This window comes from Eriocheir sinensis, unplaced genomic scaffold (assembly GCF_024679095.1).
Source record: "Eriocheir sinensis breed Jianghai 21 unplaced genomic scaffold, ASM2467909v1 Scaffold121, whole genome shotgun sequence".
NCBI classification, from domain to species: Eukaryota; Metazoa; Arthropoda; class Malacostraca; order Decapoda; family Varunidae; genus Eriocheir; species Eriocheir sinensis.
This window is the reverse complement of record NW_026110530.1, coordinates 387,501-403,550: the sequence shown is the minus strand read 5'-3', so window position 1 is coordinate 403,550 and position 16,050 is coordinate 387,501. Positions and strand designations below refer to the sequence as shown.

The window sequence follows — 16,050 nt, the reverse complement described above, 5'->3', positions numbered from 1 at the left end:
AGGGGAAAAGGAGAAGAGAGAGATATTGGACATACTGATAAAAGTGGAGAGAGTATAAATAAGGGAAGAAGTAGAGGGAAGGAATAAATGATGGGATGAGGGAAGGAAAGAGAAGAAAGAAAGAAAGAAAAGTATATGTATAGGAATGACATTTTTGTATATATATTTTTCTTATTACATAGAGGACGAGAATGAATAAGAAGTAAGTAGATATGAAAGAGAGAAATATATGTAAAGTAAAAGTTGATATTGGAATGAGAAAATGGGATAGGAAAGAGGAGAAAAGAGACAAGAAAAGAGGAAAGAGAAAAGGGGAGAGGAAAAAAGAGAAAAGTGAGAAGAGTGAAAAAGAGGAAATAGAGGAAAAAAAGGGAAAGGAAAGAGAAGAAAAGGAAGACAAGAAAAAAAGAGAAAAAGGAGGAAAGGGAAAGGGAGAGGAAAGAGGAGGATAAGGAAGCAAGATAAAATAATTGGGAAGACTAAGGACATGCCAAATAGGATGAGAGACAGAAAAGAGGATTATAGATTGTTTACTCCACAGAAAGGAAAAAAAAATCATTATGGGAAACTCCTTTATATAAGTTCCTTTTCATCCTTGCACGTTCCTCGTTTTGTGAGCCAAGGCTTTGTATAGGCTTGCATTGTAGGTCTAATTAGGATTTATAGAGAGACTGTTTGTATGCTATTATTATTACTGCTACAACGATTTCTTCCTCTACTACTACTACTACTACTACTACTACTACTACTACTACTACTACTACTACTACTTCTACTACTACTACATTTTCTGTCATGGCTTGTAGCACAGGTAAGAGGCAGGTGAGGTTGAGTTTGACCAGGTGTTGCGTGTTATGAATGACTACCTGGGGACACCTGATAACACACACACACACACACACACACACACACTCACACACACACACACACACACACACACGGAAGTAAGGTAGGGTGTATATATGGTTCTTTGTATGTTGTTAAAGATACCCAAGGGACGTGTGTGTGTGTGTGTGTGTGTGTGTGTGTGTGTGTGTGTGTGTGTGTGTGTGTGTGTGTGTGTGTGTGTGTGTGTGTGTGTGTGTGTGTGTGTGTGTGTACGCCGTCTCAAGGGAAAGGGACATTAAGGAGGTGCTTTGTGAGGTCATTTGAAAAGTACCCTCACGAGTTAGTCCTATTTCCATCTCCTTTATCACGCCTTTCTAATTACCACGTTTATTACCTCCTCCTCCTCCTCCTCCTTCTTTATACGTCTTCCCCTTTTCTCCTTTGTTCCTTTTCACGGCATTGACGCTTTTCAAGACTTTTGTTCCATTCTTCTTCTAAGGAAATGGTTGGTGGCGCCTTTTTGCCTCTTTTTTTCAGTCCGATGTGTGCTTCGTCTACGTGTGTGTGTGTGTGTGTGTGTGTGTGTGTGTGTGTGTGTGTGTGTGTGTGTGTGTGTGTGTGTTGCTCTTCCTCGTAATATCTTTGTTTCTTAGTTTCCTTTTTGTTGTTGTTTTTGTTGTATATCTTTATTCACGGCTAAGGAAGGGAACGGCTTTACTGTTTTTCTTATTTTATTTCTCAGATTTTACCTTTATTGTTGCTTTATTTCTCAGATGGCCGGCTCGCAAAATTGTTTCATTAGTAATATAGTTCTTTCTCGCGTTTTTTTCCGTTTTATTTGTCCATTTAAATTTTTGGGAATGAATATTAACAAACACGAACACAAGAACAACAACAACATCATCATCATCATCATCATCATCAACAACAACAACAACAACAACAACAACAACAACAACAACAACAACAACAACAACATCATCATCATCATCATCATCATCATCATCATCATCATCAACAACAACAACAACAACAACAACAACAACAAAAACAACAGCCTTCAGCATCAGACCTCGACGCCTATTTTTTTCTTTTTTTAGGCTTTCCAAAAAATATCTCCCCTTTCCTAATCCCCTTTTCTCTATAATCCTTAACACCATCCTTTTCTCTCTTTCTCTCTACCTATCTGTCTATCTACCTATCTATCTATCTATCTGTCTATCTATCTATCATTCTTCCATCTTCATTGCCCTTTTTTCCTTCTTATTTTTTACCTTTTCGTTTCCTTTTCCTCTTCATCCTTTTCCTTCCATCCCTTTCTTATCTTTTTCTTCTTTTCTTTATCTCTTTCTTCCCCTTTTCTTTTTCCCCCTTCCCTTCATCTCTTGCTTTCCTCTCTTCTTTCTTACTCTTTCCTTTCTTCTCTTTCTTCTTCCTCCTCTTTCTCTTAATTTTTTCCGGTCTTCCGTCCTCCCCGTTTCCTTCATCTCTTCTATTCCATCTTGTCTTCCCCGTTCCCTTCATATCTTTCTTCCCTCTTATCCCATTCCATATTCTTCCCTTCCTTTCTCTCCCCTTCCCTTCATCTCTCTTTCTTCCCTCTTCTCTATTCCCTTTTATCATCTCTCTCCTTTTTTTTCTATATTTTTCCTTTTCCTTCCCTCTCCTTCATCTCTTTCTTACCTCCCTTCTTTTCCATTTCTTCCTTTTCCTTTTCCTTCCCTTCCGCTCATCCTCCCTTTCTCTCTTCCCTTTAATTCTTTCTTCTCTTCCTCTTTCCCTATCCTTCCTCTTCCTCCCTTCCCCTTCATCTCATCCTCCTTTTCTCTTCCATTGATCTCTTTCTTCTCTCTTCCCTTTTCCATATTCTATTTCCTCCCCTTACCTTCCCCTCTTCCACCACCCTTTTCTCTTCCTCCTTCCATATTCTTTCCTGTTCCTCCCCTTCCCTTCATCTCCCTTTTTCTCTCTTCCCTTCCATCCATACGTCCGGTAACACTCTGACTCTTCAATTGTGTTTCTTTTTTGTTGTTTGTTTGTTTGTGTTTGTTGTTGTGCGCAGAAATGGTCGTATGATTGTTTTTCCCTCGCTGTGTTGTTGTTTGTCTGTCCGCGTTGTGATAGGAAGGGCGAGAGTGATGGTATTGTCGTGTGTGTGTGTGTGTGTGTGTGTGTGTGTGTGTTATATGTTTCCGGTAAAATAAAAACAGTCATCCACTTTTATCTATCTATCAATCTATCTGTCTATCTATCAATCTTTTTTTATTATTTATTCATTTCTGTTTTCTTTCTTTTTTCTTTGTATGATATTTTCTTTCTTTCCTTCTTTCTTTATTGATTGATTTATTTCTCCTATTATTTCCCTCCTTTTTTTTCTTTCCTACTTTCTTTCTTTCTTTCTTTTACCTCTCCTTTACGTGTCCTTTCCTTTATTTCTTCGTTTATCTATCTATCTATCTATCTATCTATCTATCTATCTATCTATCTATGTCACCTGTGCTCTCTCTAATCAAGCATTCATAAACACCTGTCACTTACCTGTCACACCTGGCTCTAATTAGTATTCGTCTCTCACTATCCAGGTATTTGCCTTTATGATTAGGGTATTTTTTTTGCCGTTTCGAAGTTAGTTTGTTTGTTATGTTTATTGTTTTTTATTGCGTTTATTTGTGTGTTTTTGTATTTTGGAAGTTTGTCATTTTCTGTGTTTTTTTTTGTGTGTGTGTTTGTGTTGGAAGTTTTGGTGGTGAGGGTGAGGTTGTTTTCTGACACACACACACACACACACACACACACACACACACACACACACACACACACACACACACACACACACACACACACACACACACACACACAAACACAAACACACACACATGCATACGTACTTACATTCATATATACATAGAGAAGAGAAGAGAAGAGAAGAGCAGGGAAGAGAAGAGAAGGGAAGAGAAGAGAAGGGAAGAGAAGAGAAGAGAAGAGAAGAGAAGAGAAGAGAAGGGAAGGGAAGGGAAGAGAAGAGAAGAGAAGAGAAGGGAAGGGAAGGGAAGGGAAGGGAAGGGAAGGGAAGGGAAGGGAAGATAAGAAAATACATACATACATACATACATACATACATACATACACACATACATACATACACACAGGAAAAACAGGCAGTTAGGAAAAGCTTAAAGCGAGGCGAGGAAAGTGGAAGGAAAGCCGAGTATTACCTGGAAATGGCCGCCAAGGAAATGAGGTGAGAGAGAGAGAGAGAGAGAGAGAGAGAGAGAGAGAGAGAGAGAGAGAGAGAGAGAGAGAGAGAGAGAGAGAGAGAGAGAGAGAGAGAGAGAGAGAGAGAGAGAGAGAGAGAGAGAGAGAGAGAATGAGAAGAGAAAGAGATGTGAAAAAAATGAAAAAGAAATAAATTAAAAGAAGATAAAAGGAAAAAGCAGAAGAAAAACTAGACATACGAAGAAAGAAGGAAAGAAAGAAAGGAAAGAAAGAAATGTGAATGAAAGATAGAAAAATGGAAATACTAAGGAAGAAAGAAGGGAAAAGCACTAAGAAAGAAAGAAAGAAAGAAAGATAGAGAATATGAGAAAAAAGGAAGATAATACCAGGAAAGAAAGAAAGAAAAATACTCAGAAAGAAAGGAGGGAAGACAAAATACTAAGGAAGAGAGAACAGAACGAGACAAACTGATAGAGAAAAAAAAAGAAAAAAAGAAAGAAGGAACAAAACCCTAATATTCTTACCACATGAATAAGACAAAAAAAAAAAAAATGAATGAAAAAAAAATCACCAAAGCGTTACACTAATTCAACGAAGAGGAAAATTAAGAAAAAATGGAGCGTGGAGTAAATAGGGAACACGAAAGCACAATTAGGTTTAAAAGGAAAAGATGCGGATAAAAATTGAAAATAAAGAGAAGGAAATGAAGTCGGAGAGAAAAAAAGATGCAGAGTGGGAGAAAGGAGGAGGAGGAGAAAGAAAAGGTAAAAGAAGAGGAAGAAGAAGAAGAAGAAGAAAAAGAAGAAGCAGAAGGAGAAGGAAAGGTAATGATCAAGAATAAGAGAAAAAGGAAAACAAGATGAATATTAAAAAATGAAAAAAGCAAAAGGAAAAATTGAACCGAAATAGAAAATGAAGAAAATGAGGCAAAAGAGGAAAGGAAAAGAAAAAATGAGAAAATGAAGAAGAAAAGGTAATGATAAAGAATTAGAGAAAAAGGAAAACAAGAACATGAATATTAAAGAAAATGAAAAAAAGCAAAAGGAAAAATTAAACCGAAAATCGAAAATGAAAAAAAAAGAAAAAGACGCAAAAGAAGAAAAGGAAAAGAAGAAATGAGAAAATGGAGAAGGAAAACGAAAACAACAAGAAGAAACAATACTCAAGCCACCATTAATAAACTTCTAAGTGAACAAGTGAAACGAGACAGCCCTTAAGAGGCAACTGAAACAAGAGCAAACTAAACGAAACAGGGCCATGAAAATGTTAATCCAATTAGCACCGAAAGAAGACTGCATAACAAGCAACAATAGTAATAGCATCAACCCATTAGATATATATTTCATTCTAAGACCCTCAAAAACTCTACGGTATTGTCCAGCGAGTTTTCAGTTACTTTTGTCTATTGCATCTCTCTCTCTTCCTCTTATTCTTTGTAACTCATTATTTGTATATCTTTCTAGCTTGCTCTCTGTCTCTCTTTCCTTTTCTTTCGTCAAATATTCCCCAAACCCTTTCAATACGTTCTTCCAGTTGTTTCTTTTTCTTTCATCTTTTGCAACGCCGTCTGAAATATCTCTTTAACTTGCTCTCTATCTATCTATTCTGCTTTTTCTTTCATCATGTATTCTTGTTTCTGATCTCATTCTTTACATATCCGCCTTAAGTATATCTCTCTCTAACTTGCTCTATATCTCCCTATTCTTCTTTTTCTTTCATCATGTAATCTTTAAAACACTTTTCAATACGTTTCTGTTTTTGTTTCTGTTCCTCCCATTCTTTGCATCTTCTCCTGAATTGCATCTTTGTATCGTGTTTTCTGTTTCTCTCTTCCTCAGTCTATTACAATCTTTCTTTTTACCAGATAATCTTCAGGTCTTTCTCTAAACTCCTTGACTATGTTCCTTGTATGTTTTCCTCCTTACCGTATTCTCTGTTTGTCTCCCTCGGTCTTCTTTCTTCAATACGTTACGACTAAGGTTCTTGAATAGGCAGCTTATCTTATTTCTTCTCTTCATCATATTCTCTTTCTTCCTCAAACAATTTATCTCGAGGCTCTTTCAATATGTTTTTTCCTCCTGTCTCCTTCCTTCAATACGTTATGACTAAACTTTTTGAATAATCTTATATAATTCCTTCTCACGGTATTTTCTTTCTTCCTCCCGGTTTTCTTCTTCTAGCAAATTACCTCGAAGCTCTTTGAATGTGTATCTCCTCATCTCTTCAGCGTACTCTTGTCTCTCCATCTGTCTATTTCTTTCAACAGGTGGTCTCTATTGTCTATTTATAACCTCCTTTTCATCTCGACTTTCAATTCCTTGTCAATTCCCTCCGTAATACTTTCCACTCCTATCCTTTTCATTTCCCTTATTTTCCCGTCTCTCATTTCCAAAGCCGAATTATACACGGAGATATAAGTTAAGAGAAAGATATTTGAAGGAAAGTAAAGAAAGAAAAGAAAGGAAAAAAAGAAAAGGAAAAAGCAAAGAAGAAAAACAAGATATACGAAGAAAGAAGGAAAGAAAGAAAGGAAGAAGGAAGGAAAGAAAGAAAGATAGAAGAATGAAACAAAGAAAATGGAAATACTAAGAAAGAAAGAAAGAAAGAGAGGTAGAGAATAAGAGAAAAAATGGAAGAAAATACCAGGAAAAGTAACACCGGCAATGGGAAACGAAACATCACATAAGAAACTAAGCAAATAAACAAGATAACAAAAATAAGAAAAGATAACCAAGAACAGGAATGAGAAACGGAATATCTTGAACAAACTAATCACAATAAACAAAATAACACATATAACAAAAGAAAAGCAATAACAGGAATGAAAAACGGAATATAACACAACAAACTAAGCAAAATAAACAAGATAACAAAAAAATAATAAGATAACAGAACCAGTGATAAGAAAATGAAACAAAAAATTTATAATGCACAAACACAAAGGCAATATCACAGGCCTCAGCAACTCAGAAGAAAGAGAAAAATGAAGAAAATAAAGAAGATATTAAGCAAGATAACAAAAAATAAAAGTAAAATAAATATAAAAAAACTGATGAGAAAATGAAAAGAAATATATAATGCACAGACACGAAGCAATATCTCAAGCCTCAATAACTCAGAAGAAACAACAACAAAAAACGAAGACAAAAAGAAAAACCGAAGGAGAGAGAGAGAGAAAAAAAAAAAGCATGAAACAGGAGCGGAGGAAACTGATGCCCGGAGGAACACTTCAAGGAAATAAATGCGAGTGGAGGAAGAAAACGAGGGAGAGGGAGGGAAAAAAGTGAGATAGGAAAGAGAGAGAGATAAAGAAAGATAGCACCCGGGGGAGATTAAAACCACAAGCCTCATTCCCTTCCCATCCATCCTCCTTCCTACTTACTGCTCCTCCTCCTCCTCCTCCTCCTCCTCCTCCTCCTCAGCGGCCTCAGTGAAGATTTAAATTATTTTTTTTCGTCTCCCTTTCGCTCTCACTAATAAGGAATTGAAAACGGAGCTCGGTGAATATGCCGAAAGGTGTTTGACTTTAATCATTGCGCAAAATGCATAATAAGCCGGAGTGATGGAGAGAGAGAGAGAGAGAGAGAGAGAGAGAGAGAGAGAGAGAGAGAGAGAGAGAGAGAGAGAGAGAGAGAGAGAGAGAGAGAGAGAGAGAGAGAGAGAGAGAGAGAGAGAGAGAGAGAGAGAGAGAGAGAGAGAGAGAGAGAGAATATGTGTGCGAGAAATAAGTGACTTTTCATATTCTTTTTGAGTAGAGGTTCTCTGAAAGGGCTGAGAGGCAGATCACCATAATATCTCATTCTAATAAATCCGATACTTTTTGAAAATAACCTTCAGCTTAGAAGAAAAGATTGTTTACCTCTTATTTCTTGCAGAACAGAGATGTGAAAATTGGAATAGTAGTACATTTGATAGTAGTGTATAGTAACCAGTAACTTTGTAAAACTGTAAAATTGAAAAATAGTAAAACTGAATAGCAAAATATAGCTAATTGGAGCTATGGAATTGAATGGAAAACTTTACATACAAACAAATAAATATAAAGTCCCCAACAATGACAAACAGACGAATAGAAAGACAAAAACGAAAACAAAAACAAAGAAAAGACATTAGCAGACATACCGACAAGGAAAGAAAAAAAAAGACAGACAGGAAAGGAGTAGTAATGACTCAATGTGTGTGTGTGTGTGTGTGTGTGTGTGTGTGTGTGTGTGTGTGTGTGTGTGTGTGTGTGTGTAAAATATCAGTGTGCATAATGAACCAAGCGTTACCTGTGTGTCCCATTACAGCACACACGTGAGCTAATGTATAAAATTTGCATTAATTTGTAAGAATACAATTAAAACAAACAGGTGTGTCGGTGTGTCTGTTTGCATGTGTGTATGTGTGTGTGTGTGTGTGTGTGTGTGTGTGTGTGTGTGTGTGTGTGTGTGTGTGTGTGTGTGTGTGTGTGTGTGTGTGTGTGTGTGTTATCGTGATTACACAAGCCAACTACTTCCTCTAATTGTTACCTATCTGACAAAGTAAGCTCGGCAAACTAGAGATGAATATAATCCCAAGGAAGAGAGAGAGAGAGAGAGAGAGAGAGAGAGAGAGAGAGAGAGAGAGAGAGAGAGAGAGAGAGAGAGAGAGAGAGAGAGAGAGAGAGAGAGAGAGAGTTATTTTCTTTTCACTTCTCTTTTTCGTGTCGACTCAGCATTTGTTTGTTTCCTCATGCACACGAATGCCTCCTGAAAGTGCAATAATCCTTCTTCTCTGTGTTCCTCGGTCTTCATCATCCTTCTTAAGTCCTCCTCTCGCTTCTTGCATTTATATTTTTCTTTATTTTTTTTCCTCCACTTACTAGGCCCCTTATTTTTATTTCCTATATCATATCCTCATTTTCCTTTACTCTGTCCTCGCTTTCCTATGTCCTTTCTCTTCTTTTCTCTCTCTCTCTCTCTCGGGTTACTGACTCGGGGGATGAGAAAGGATTGCAACCAATTTTCAGATGTAGTAAACTAAACTACAGAGAGAGAGAGAGAGAGAGAGAGAGAGAGAGAGAGAGAGAGAGAGAGATCAATGCACCCAGGTAGTGAAATCTGACATGCCACCTCCGTAGAGTTTTCAGAGCAATCCGTAACAGAGAGAGAGAGAGAGAGAGAGAGAGAGAGAGAGAGAGAGAGAGAGAGAGAGAGAGAGAGAGAGAGAGAGAGAGAGGACTGGATGAACTGAATGACGATTGCTCAGTCAGATATACTTACAGACGAACGAGCAGCCAGAAAGATAAACTAATAAAAAGTAAGTTTGGAAAAAAAAAAAAGGGAGAAAGAAGAGGAAAAACATACAGTAAAAAAAGAAAGGAAAGGGAATCACACACACACACACACACACACACACACACACACACACACACACACACACACACACACACACACACACACACACACACACACACACACACACACACACACACACACACGTTGTAAAGAAAAAAAAAACTACAATGAAAGTGAGTGTTTGACCAAGTGACAGACACAGACAGACAGACAGACAGAATCAAATGCAGGTGTCAGACTCATACCTTTGAGAGCTTCTTCACTACCTGGCCTGATTACCAATTAACACACACACACACACACACACACACACACACACACACACACACACTTGGGTAATAAGTATTATTTGTCATCGTTTTTTGTAGGATTATAGTGTTGTTGTTGTTGTTGCTGTTGTTGTTGTTGCTGTTGTTGGTTGTTGTTGTTGTTAGTGGTTGTGGACTCGATCTCTTTTTTTCTTGTTCTTTTTGTCGTCTTCTCTTTGTTTTCCTCTTCTTTGTTTTCTTTTTCTTGTTTTTTTCTTGATTTTTTTTTCTTATTTATGTTCTTTATCTTTTTCTCATTCGTGTTCTTGTTCCTCTTGTTGTTTTCTTCCTCCATCTCCTCTTCCTCCTCCTCCTCCTCCTCCTCAACGGCTATTGCTACCTGAAAGAGTTTAATTTTCTGACTCGGTTTTCCTCACAAGAAGTTTCCCGCGGCTGCCAAAGTAGACTCAAGGTAAACAGATGAAAGGAAAGGTGTACAGGTGTGGGGGGAAAATATGATATGCGGGAGGAGGTGAAAACTAATTAGAAAGTTTGCTCGGTGAAATATTTTGTGTTTGTAAGTAAGAAGTTGTTCAAGAAAACTAAATAAAAGGAATGAAAGAAAAGTATACAATTAAAATGAAAGGTTATATGAAGGAAGGAAAGCTAAAAAGGGGGAAACAGAGAGATGAAGAATATTAATTGAAAGAAAAGATCTGATACTTGGATTACGAAGAAGAAAAGCAATAAGGAAAAGGAGAAGACTGAGTGAAGAAAAAATATAAGGAAGGTAAAAAAGTGAGTATTAGTTGAAAGAAAAGGTATAAGAATTAGAATACGAGGTAGAGAAGATAATAAAGAAGGAGAGAAAAGAGAGAAGTAAAGAAAATAAGGAAGGTGAAAACAAATAGGAGAAGAAAAAGAAGATGGAGAACAAAAACATGAATAGGAAGAAGAAGAAGAAGAAAAAAAATAAAGTAAAAAAAAATTAATGGAAATACGAATATGGAGTAAAAAAAAGAATAAGACCAAAAAAAGGGTAACAAAAAGAAAGAACTGATTAAAAAAGTAAGGAAATTAAATCAGGAAAGAGGAAATAAAGGCTCCAAAAAAAAAACATTCCAAAATGACGGAAGACAGAGAAAAGATTGTAAAAGGGTAAAGAAAAGGAAGGAAAAATATTATTCTCTCGTGTGGCTATTGATGCTTCGGAAAAACGACCTTACATGTGTCTTCAATAAGGTCGAAATTGAATCCTTTTACTATCCGTTGCAGAGGTCTTGAGGTTCAGTCTGTCGTGTGTGTGTGTGTGTGTCTCAATAGTAAGAGTTTTCATATATATTTTGAAGCCAATTTCGACACACACACACACACACACGTACACACACACACACACACACACACACACACACACACACACACTAATTACAGGAATATATTAGACGGTCCACACTGATCCGGGGTTGGTTAGACTCAGTGAAGGGGATAACTAATTAGAGAGAGAGAGAGAGAGAGAGAGAGAGAGAGAGAGAGAGAGAGAGAGAGAGAGAGAGAGAGAGGGGGGAGATAGTTATGTGATTTGTACAGTACTCTCGTACAAATAATATGAAAAATGAATAATAAAAATCAATAATATGAATAATTATAATAGAGAAATGTGAATAATGTAATAGAGAAATGTGAATAACGTAACAAAATCAAGTTATACAAAAGACAAATAATGAAGAGTATATTAGTTAAAGTTAATTAGGATAGGAATTACTTGAACTTGAACAGAATAACATAGATAATTATAATCATTTAAACTTATCATATCACACACAAACACACACATAAACAAACACAAAAACTACATGAAACAAACATACATACAGTACTTAAAACAAACGCACAAACAAACACACAAACACACACATACTCACAAACAAACAAACACACACACAAACAAACACACAAACAAACAAACTGTACCTTTAAATAAAACTTTCCGTTCACTTTCCCTCCTGGAAACACCTCACCTGCCCACCTTTTATCTACCTGGTACATCCTTGTTCACCTGGGCGGGGGCTGCTCTTACCTGTAGGCCGTGTTAAAGGTGTGCTGGTGCGTGGGGAGGGAGAGTGAAAGGAGACTAAAGGAATGGGGTGAAAGGAAGAGGGGAGGGAAGTGAAGACAGGGGAGAGAGAGAAGGAGAAGATGAGGAAGGAGACGATAGATGAGGAGTAAGGAGAGGAAGAAAGGAAGGTGAATAAAGAAGACTAAAAGAATGCGATGAAGAGAAGAAGGGACGGAAGGGAAGATAGAAGGGAAAGTGAAAAGGTGGAAGATGGTAGAAGAGAATGAAAAGAAGGGAGAGTAAAGGAAAAGGACGAATGGAAGAGGGAAGAAAAAGGAGATGGAAGTGAGAATGATAAAAAAGTGGAAGGGGAAAATGGATGACAAATAAGGAATGGCAGGCAGCTGTCTAAAGACTGTGACTGCAAAGACGTGACTGCCGACACCTACACTCAGGAAAGGTCCGGATAGACTAGGCGTGTGATATGTACGTAATCATTTGTAAGAGGGGGAGAATGTGGTGATTCTATAGTTTAAGTTGTCTGTATTTGTTGGGGTTTTAGTGCCTGTTCGTTTTAGTGTTTCATATGTATCGTTCGGGATAGGTGATTCGTATGTAATATGAATCGTATTATATGGTTTCGAATCGCTAAAGAGAGACATCTGTAAGGCTTCAGTAGCTGCTTCAGAGACAAGAGGAAGGTGTCGATGGACTCGGCCAGTTGCTGCCTGCGAGTAGCCAATTGATGCCGGGCGAAGATGATATTCTTGGGCTTCACGTACACAGTTTTCAAAGCTTTGATGGCCTCCTCGTATCACGTACACAGTTTTCAAAGCTTTGATGGTCTCCTCGTATCACGTACACAGTTTTCAAAGCTTTGATGGTCTCCTCGTATCACGTACACAGTTTTCAAAGCTTTGATGGTCTCCTCGTATCACGTACACAGTTTTCAAAGCTTTGATGGTCTCCTCGTATCACGTACACAGTTTTCAAAGCTTTGATGGTCTCCTCGTATCACGTACACAGTTTTCAAAGCTTTGATGGCCTCCTCGTATCACGTACACAGTTTTCAAAGCTTTAATGGTCTCCTCGTATCACGTACACAGTTTTCAAAGCTTTAATGGTCTCCTCGTATCACGTACACAGTTTTCAAAGCTTTGATGGCCTCCTCGTATGATGGGCAGTCGGTGATGTGGGTGTATGCTTCTGGAGAGATGTAGTTGACGAGCAGCTTCAACTTGTCAGGCGCAGGAGATATAGACTGAAAGAAGTTATTGAAGGTGCAGAGCCAGTGGTTCCACTGAGCAGGCGTAGTGTCTTGTGCACCCTCGAAGCGTTCAGGTTTCAGTAGTCTCTCCATCTCCAGCTTGCTTCATGGATTCTTGCCGAGTAAATTGTCGTGAGGGAATAAGTAAACCACCTCAAATGCCCCTTTCTCTAGGCTTTACTCGGCAAGAAAACCCTTGGTGCGTACAGTACCTGCGGCCCGAGTGCACTGGCTTCATCGACGAAGAAACTAGATACGTTAGTTTCGAAACCATATAATACGATTAATATTCCATACGAATCACCTATCCCGAACGATACATATGAAACACTAAAACGAACAGGCACTAAAACCCCAACAAATACAGACAACTTAAACTATAGAATCACCACAAAGGTAAAAAACGGAGACTTAAGAAAAAGGACGAAGGAAAGAGGGAAGAAATTGAAGATAGGAATGAGAGTAAAAAGGGATAAGAAGAGAGTAGATAAGAAAGGAGTAAAGAGAAGGAAGGAAGAATAGTGGAAAGGGAAGGGAAGTAGAGAAGGAAGAGGGAAAGAGTAGAGTGGGAGTGAAAGGGGGAAGAAGAGAAAGGAGTGAAGGGAGAGGAAGAAAAAATGTCGAGAAGGGAAGGAAAGGACAGAGAGAGAGAGAGAGAGAGAGAGAGAGAGAGAGAGAGAGAGAGAGAGAGAGAGAGAGAGAGAGAGAGAGAGAGAGAGAGAGAGAGAGAGAGAGAGAGAGAGAATATAAGAAAAAATGTAGTGTAGATCGTAATATAAGGGAAAAAGGTATAAGGAAGAGGATTAAGAGGGGAAATAAATTAAGAACAAGAAAGAATTAAAAAAATGAAGCTCTATAATAATGATAAAAGGAATTCGAGGAAAGTTTAGACAAAGAAAAGAGAAAAAGAAAACACGAAGGAAAAAAAGAAGACAGAAAATCATAAAAAAACAGAGGAAGAAAACTTATCACACACACACACCCACCCACCCACACACACACACACACACACACACACACACACACAAGAAGGAAAAAAAAGGCACGGAGGAGGAGATATTGCAGTGAAGAATTAATATACGTGTTCGTTTTGCATCACTATCAAACATATTTCTCGTTCCTGCTTTAATCTCGAGTCCTGGGAGAAAGATTACACTGAGATAGATAGAGAGATAGATAGAGAGATAGAGAGAGAGGGAGAGGGAAAGAGAGAAAGGCAAAGAGAAAATGTTGAAAGTACGCTGATATGGATAAAAGATAGACAGATAGATAGATAGATAGGGAGGTAGAGGGAAAGAAGGAGAGAGAGAAAGGGAGAGAATAAAAGAGAGGCGTGTGAAAAGTACGCCAAGATAGATAAAGATAGACAGAAAGAGAGAGAGAAAGGGAGGGAAAAAAAGATACGTAGGAAATATTGAACCAAGAGAGAGAGAGAGAGAGAGAGAGAGAGAGAGAGAGAGAGAGAGAGAGAGAGAGAGAGAGAGAGAGAGAGAGAGAGAGAGAGAGAGAGAGAGAGAGAGAGAGAGAAAAAAAATGAGACTGAGGGCCGTGTGAATTCCAATCTATAGGAGGCAATCACGAGGTTCAGGAGGTCATATTTGCACGGTCTTCTCTTGAATGGAAATTGCGGAAAGCCTCGAAAGATTAACTCCATTCTGACAGGCGAGGGAGAAAGTAAATATACATGGCCACCTTATCAAATGACGTTCCCTTCAGTTAATTTAAAGGAATGTGTCGCAAGAGTTGTATTTTGCACCTTAATTTTTTTTTTCGGTCACTTCATTTTTTTCTGTATCTTTATCTTTTTTTTTTTTTTTTTTGCTTCACGAGTCCACGAGGTTCTTTTTATTTGTTTTTTCGTTCTTTATTCTTCGTCGTTTATCTTTCTTTTTTTTTATTTTTGCTTCACGACTTTTCTTTTTTTTTTTAATTTTCCTTTTTATTTTTTGGTTTTCTTTTTCATATATTTTTTCGTTCTTTTCATGTTTTTTTTCGTTCCTTTTCTTTCATCCTTATCTTTTTTTTTTTTTTTTGGCGTGACGAGTCCACGAGGTAATTCAAGACAGGTGCTTAGTGAGAGACAGATAGGTAGGTAGACAGGTATGTTTGTGTGCTGCTTGTGAAAGGTATGTGAGAGGAGGGAAGGAGGAAGGGGAGGGAGAGGAAGGAAAGGTGAAAGGATTGTTCGTAGATGATATTGCCCACGGAATATTAAAACAAAGTGAGGGAAAGTATAATCGTAACGTATTAGGTGTAGAGCTCGATTTTTTTTTTCATAGTAACGGTGAATTTGTTTTTGCTACTATTATTACTGTTGTTACTACTACTACTACTACTACTGCAGATGATGATGAAGATGAGAATAATGAATGAAAATGATGGTAATGATAATAATTTTGATGATAATAGTAACAACAATATCGATACCCCTTCTCCTCCTTCTCCTCCTCCTCCTCCTCCTCTTATTCCTTCTCTTTTAATTCTCCTTTCCTCTTATCGATTGTCTTCCCTCTCCTCCACCTCCTCTTATTTCTCCTCTCCACCTTCTCCACTTTCTCTTACCTCTTCTCCTCTTCATCTAATTCGCTCTCTTATTCCTCCTCTTCCTCTTATTCCTTCTCTTTCTCCTCCTCCTTCTCCTCCTCCTCCTCCTCCTCCTCCTCCTCCTCCCCCTCCTCCTCCTCCTCCTCCTCCTCCTTAATCATCACCACCACCACCAACACAAACACCAACATTATCCTACAACCTCCATTCTCCCCCTCCCCCCCACCATTATCACCCCCACCCCCCCATCCCCTCCCCGCCCCCCTCCACCACTAACACCAACACCGGTTCATCCTTTGCCGCCCTAATGACAGGTAATTTTGCTGCTGTCATATATTAGCTCACCTGTAATTAACCGGAGTGTCACCTGGGTAATCAAGGTCGTAAAAGATAGAACGCCAACCACCGGAATTTAAAAGGGCATCAATTCTCCTTTTATGGCGTAAATTAAATGGTAATTGCCTCTATATTATGTATGATGGAGGGGGGAGGAGAGGGAGGGAGGGCGAGGGAGAGGGAAGGAGGGAGAAGAAAAGTGAAGGCAGGAGGAGGAAGAAGAAGAAGAAGAAGAAG

At 38.2% G+C, this 16,050-nt stretch overlaps 1 long non-coding RNA gene across 1 annotated transcript in view; it reads left to right on the top strand.

The window, feature by feature from the left end:
* The window catches only part of LOC126989556 (uncharacterized), a 76,534-nt gene that overhangs the window by 60,094 nt on the left and 390 nt on the right, over positions 1–16,050 (top strand). The window lies entirely within an intron of this gene.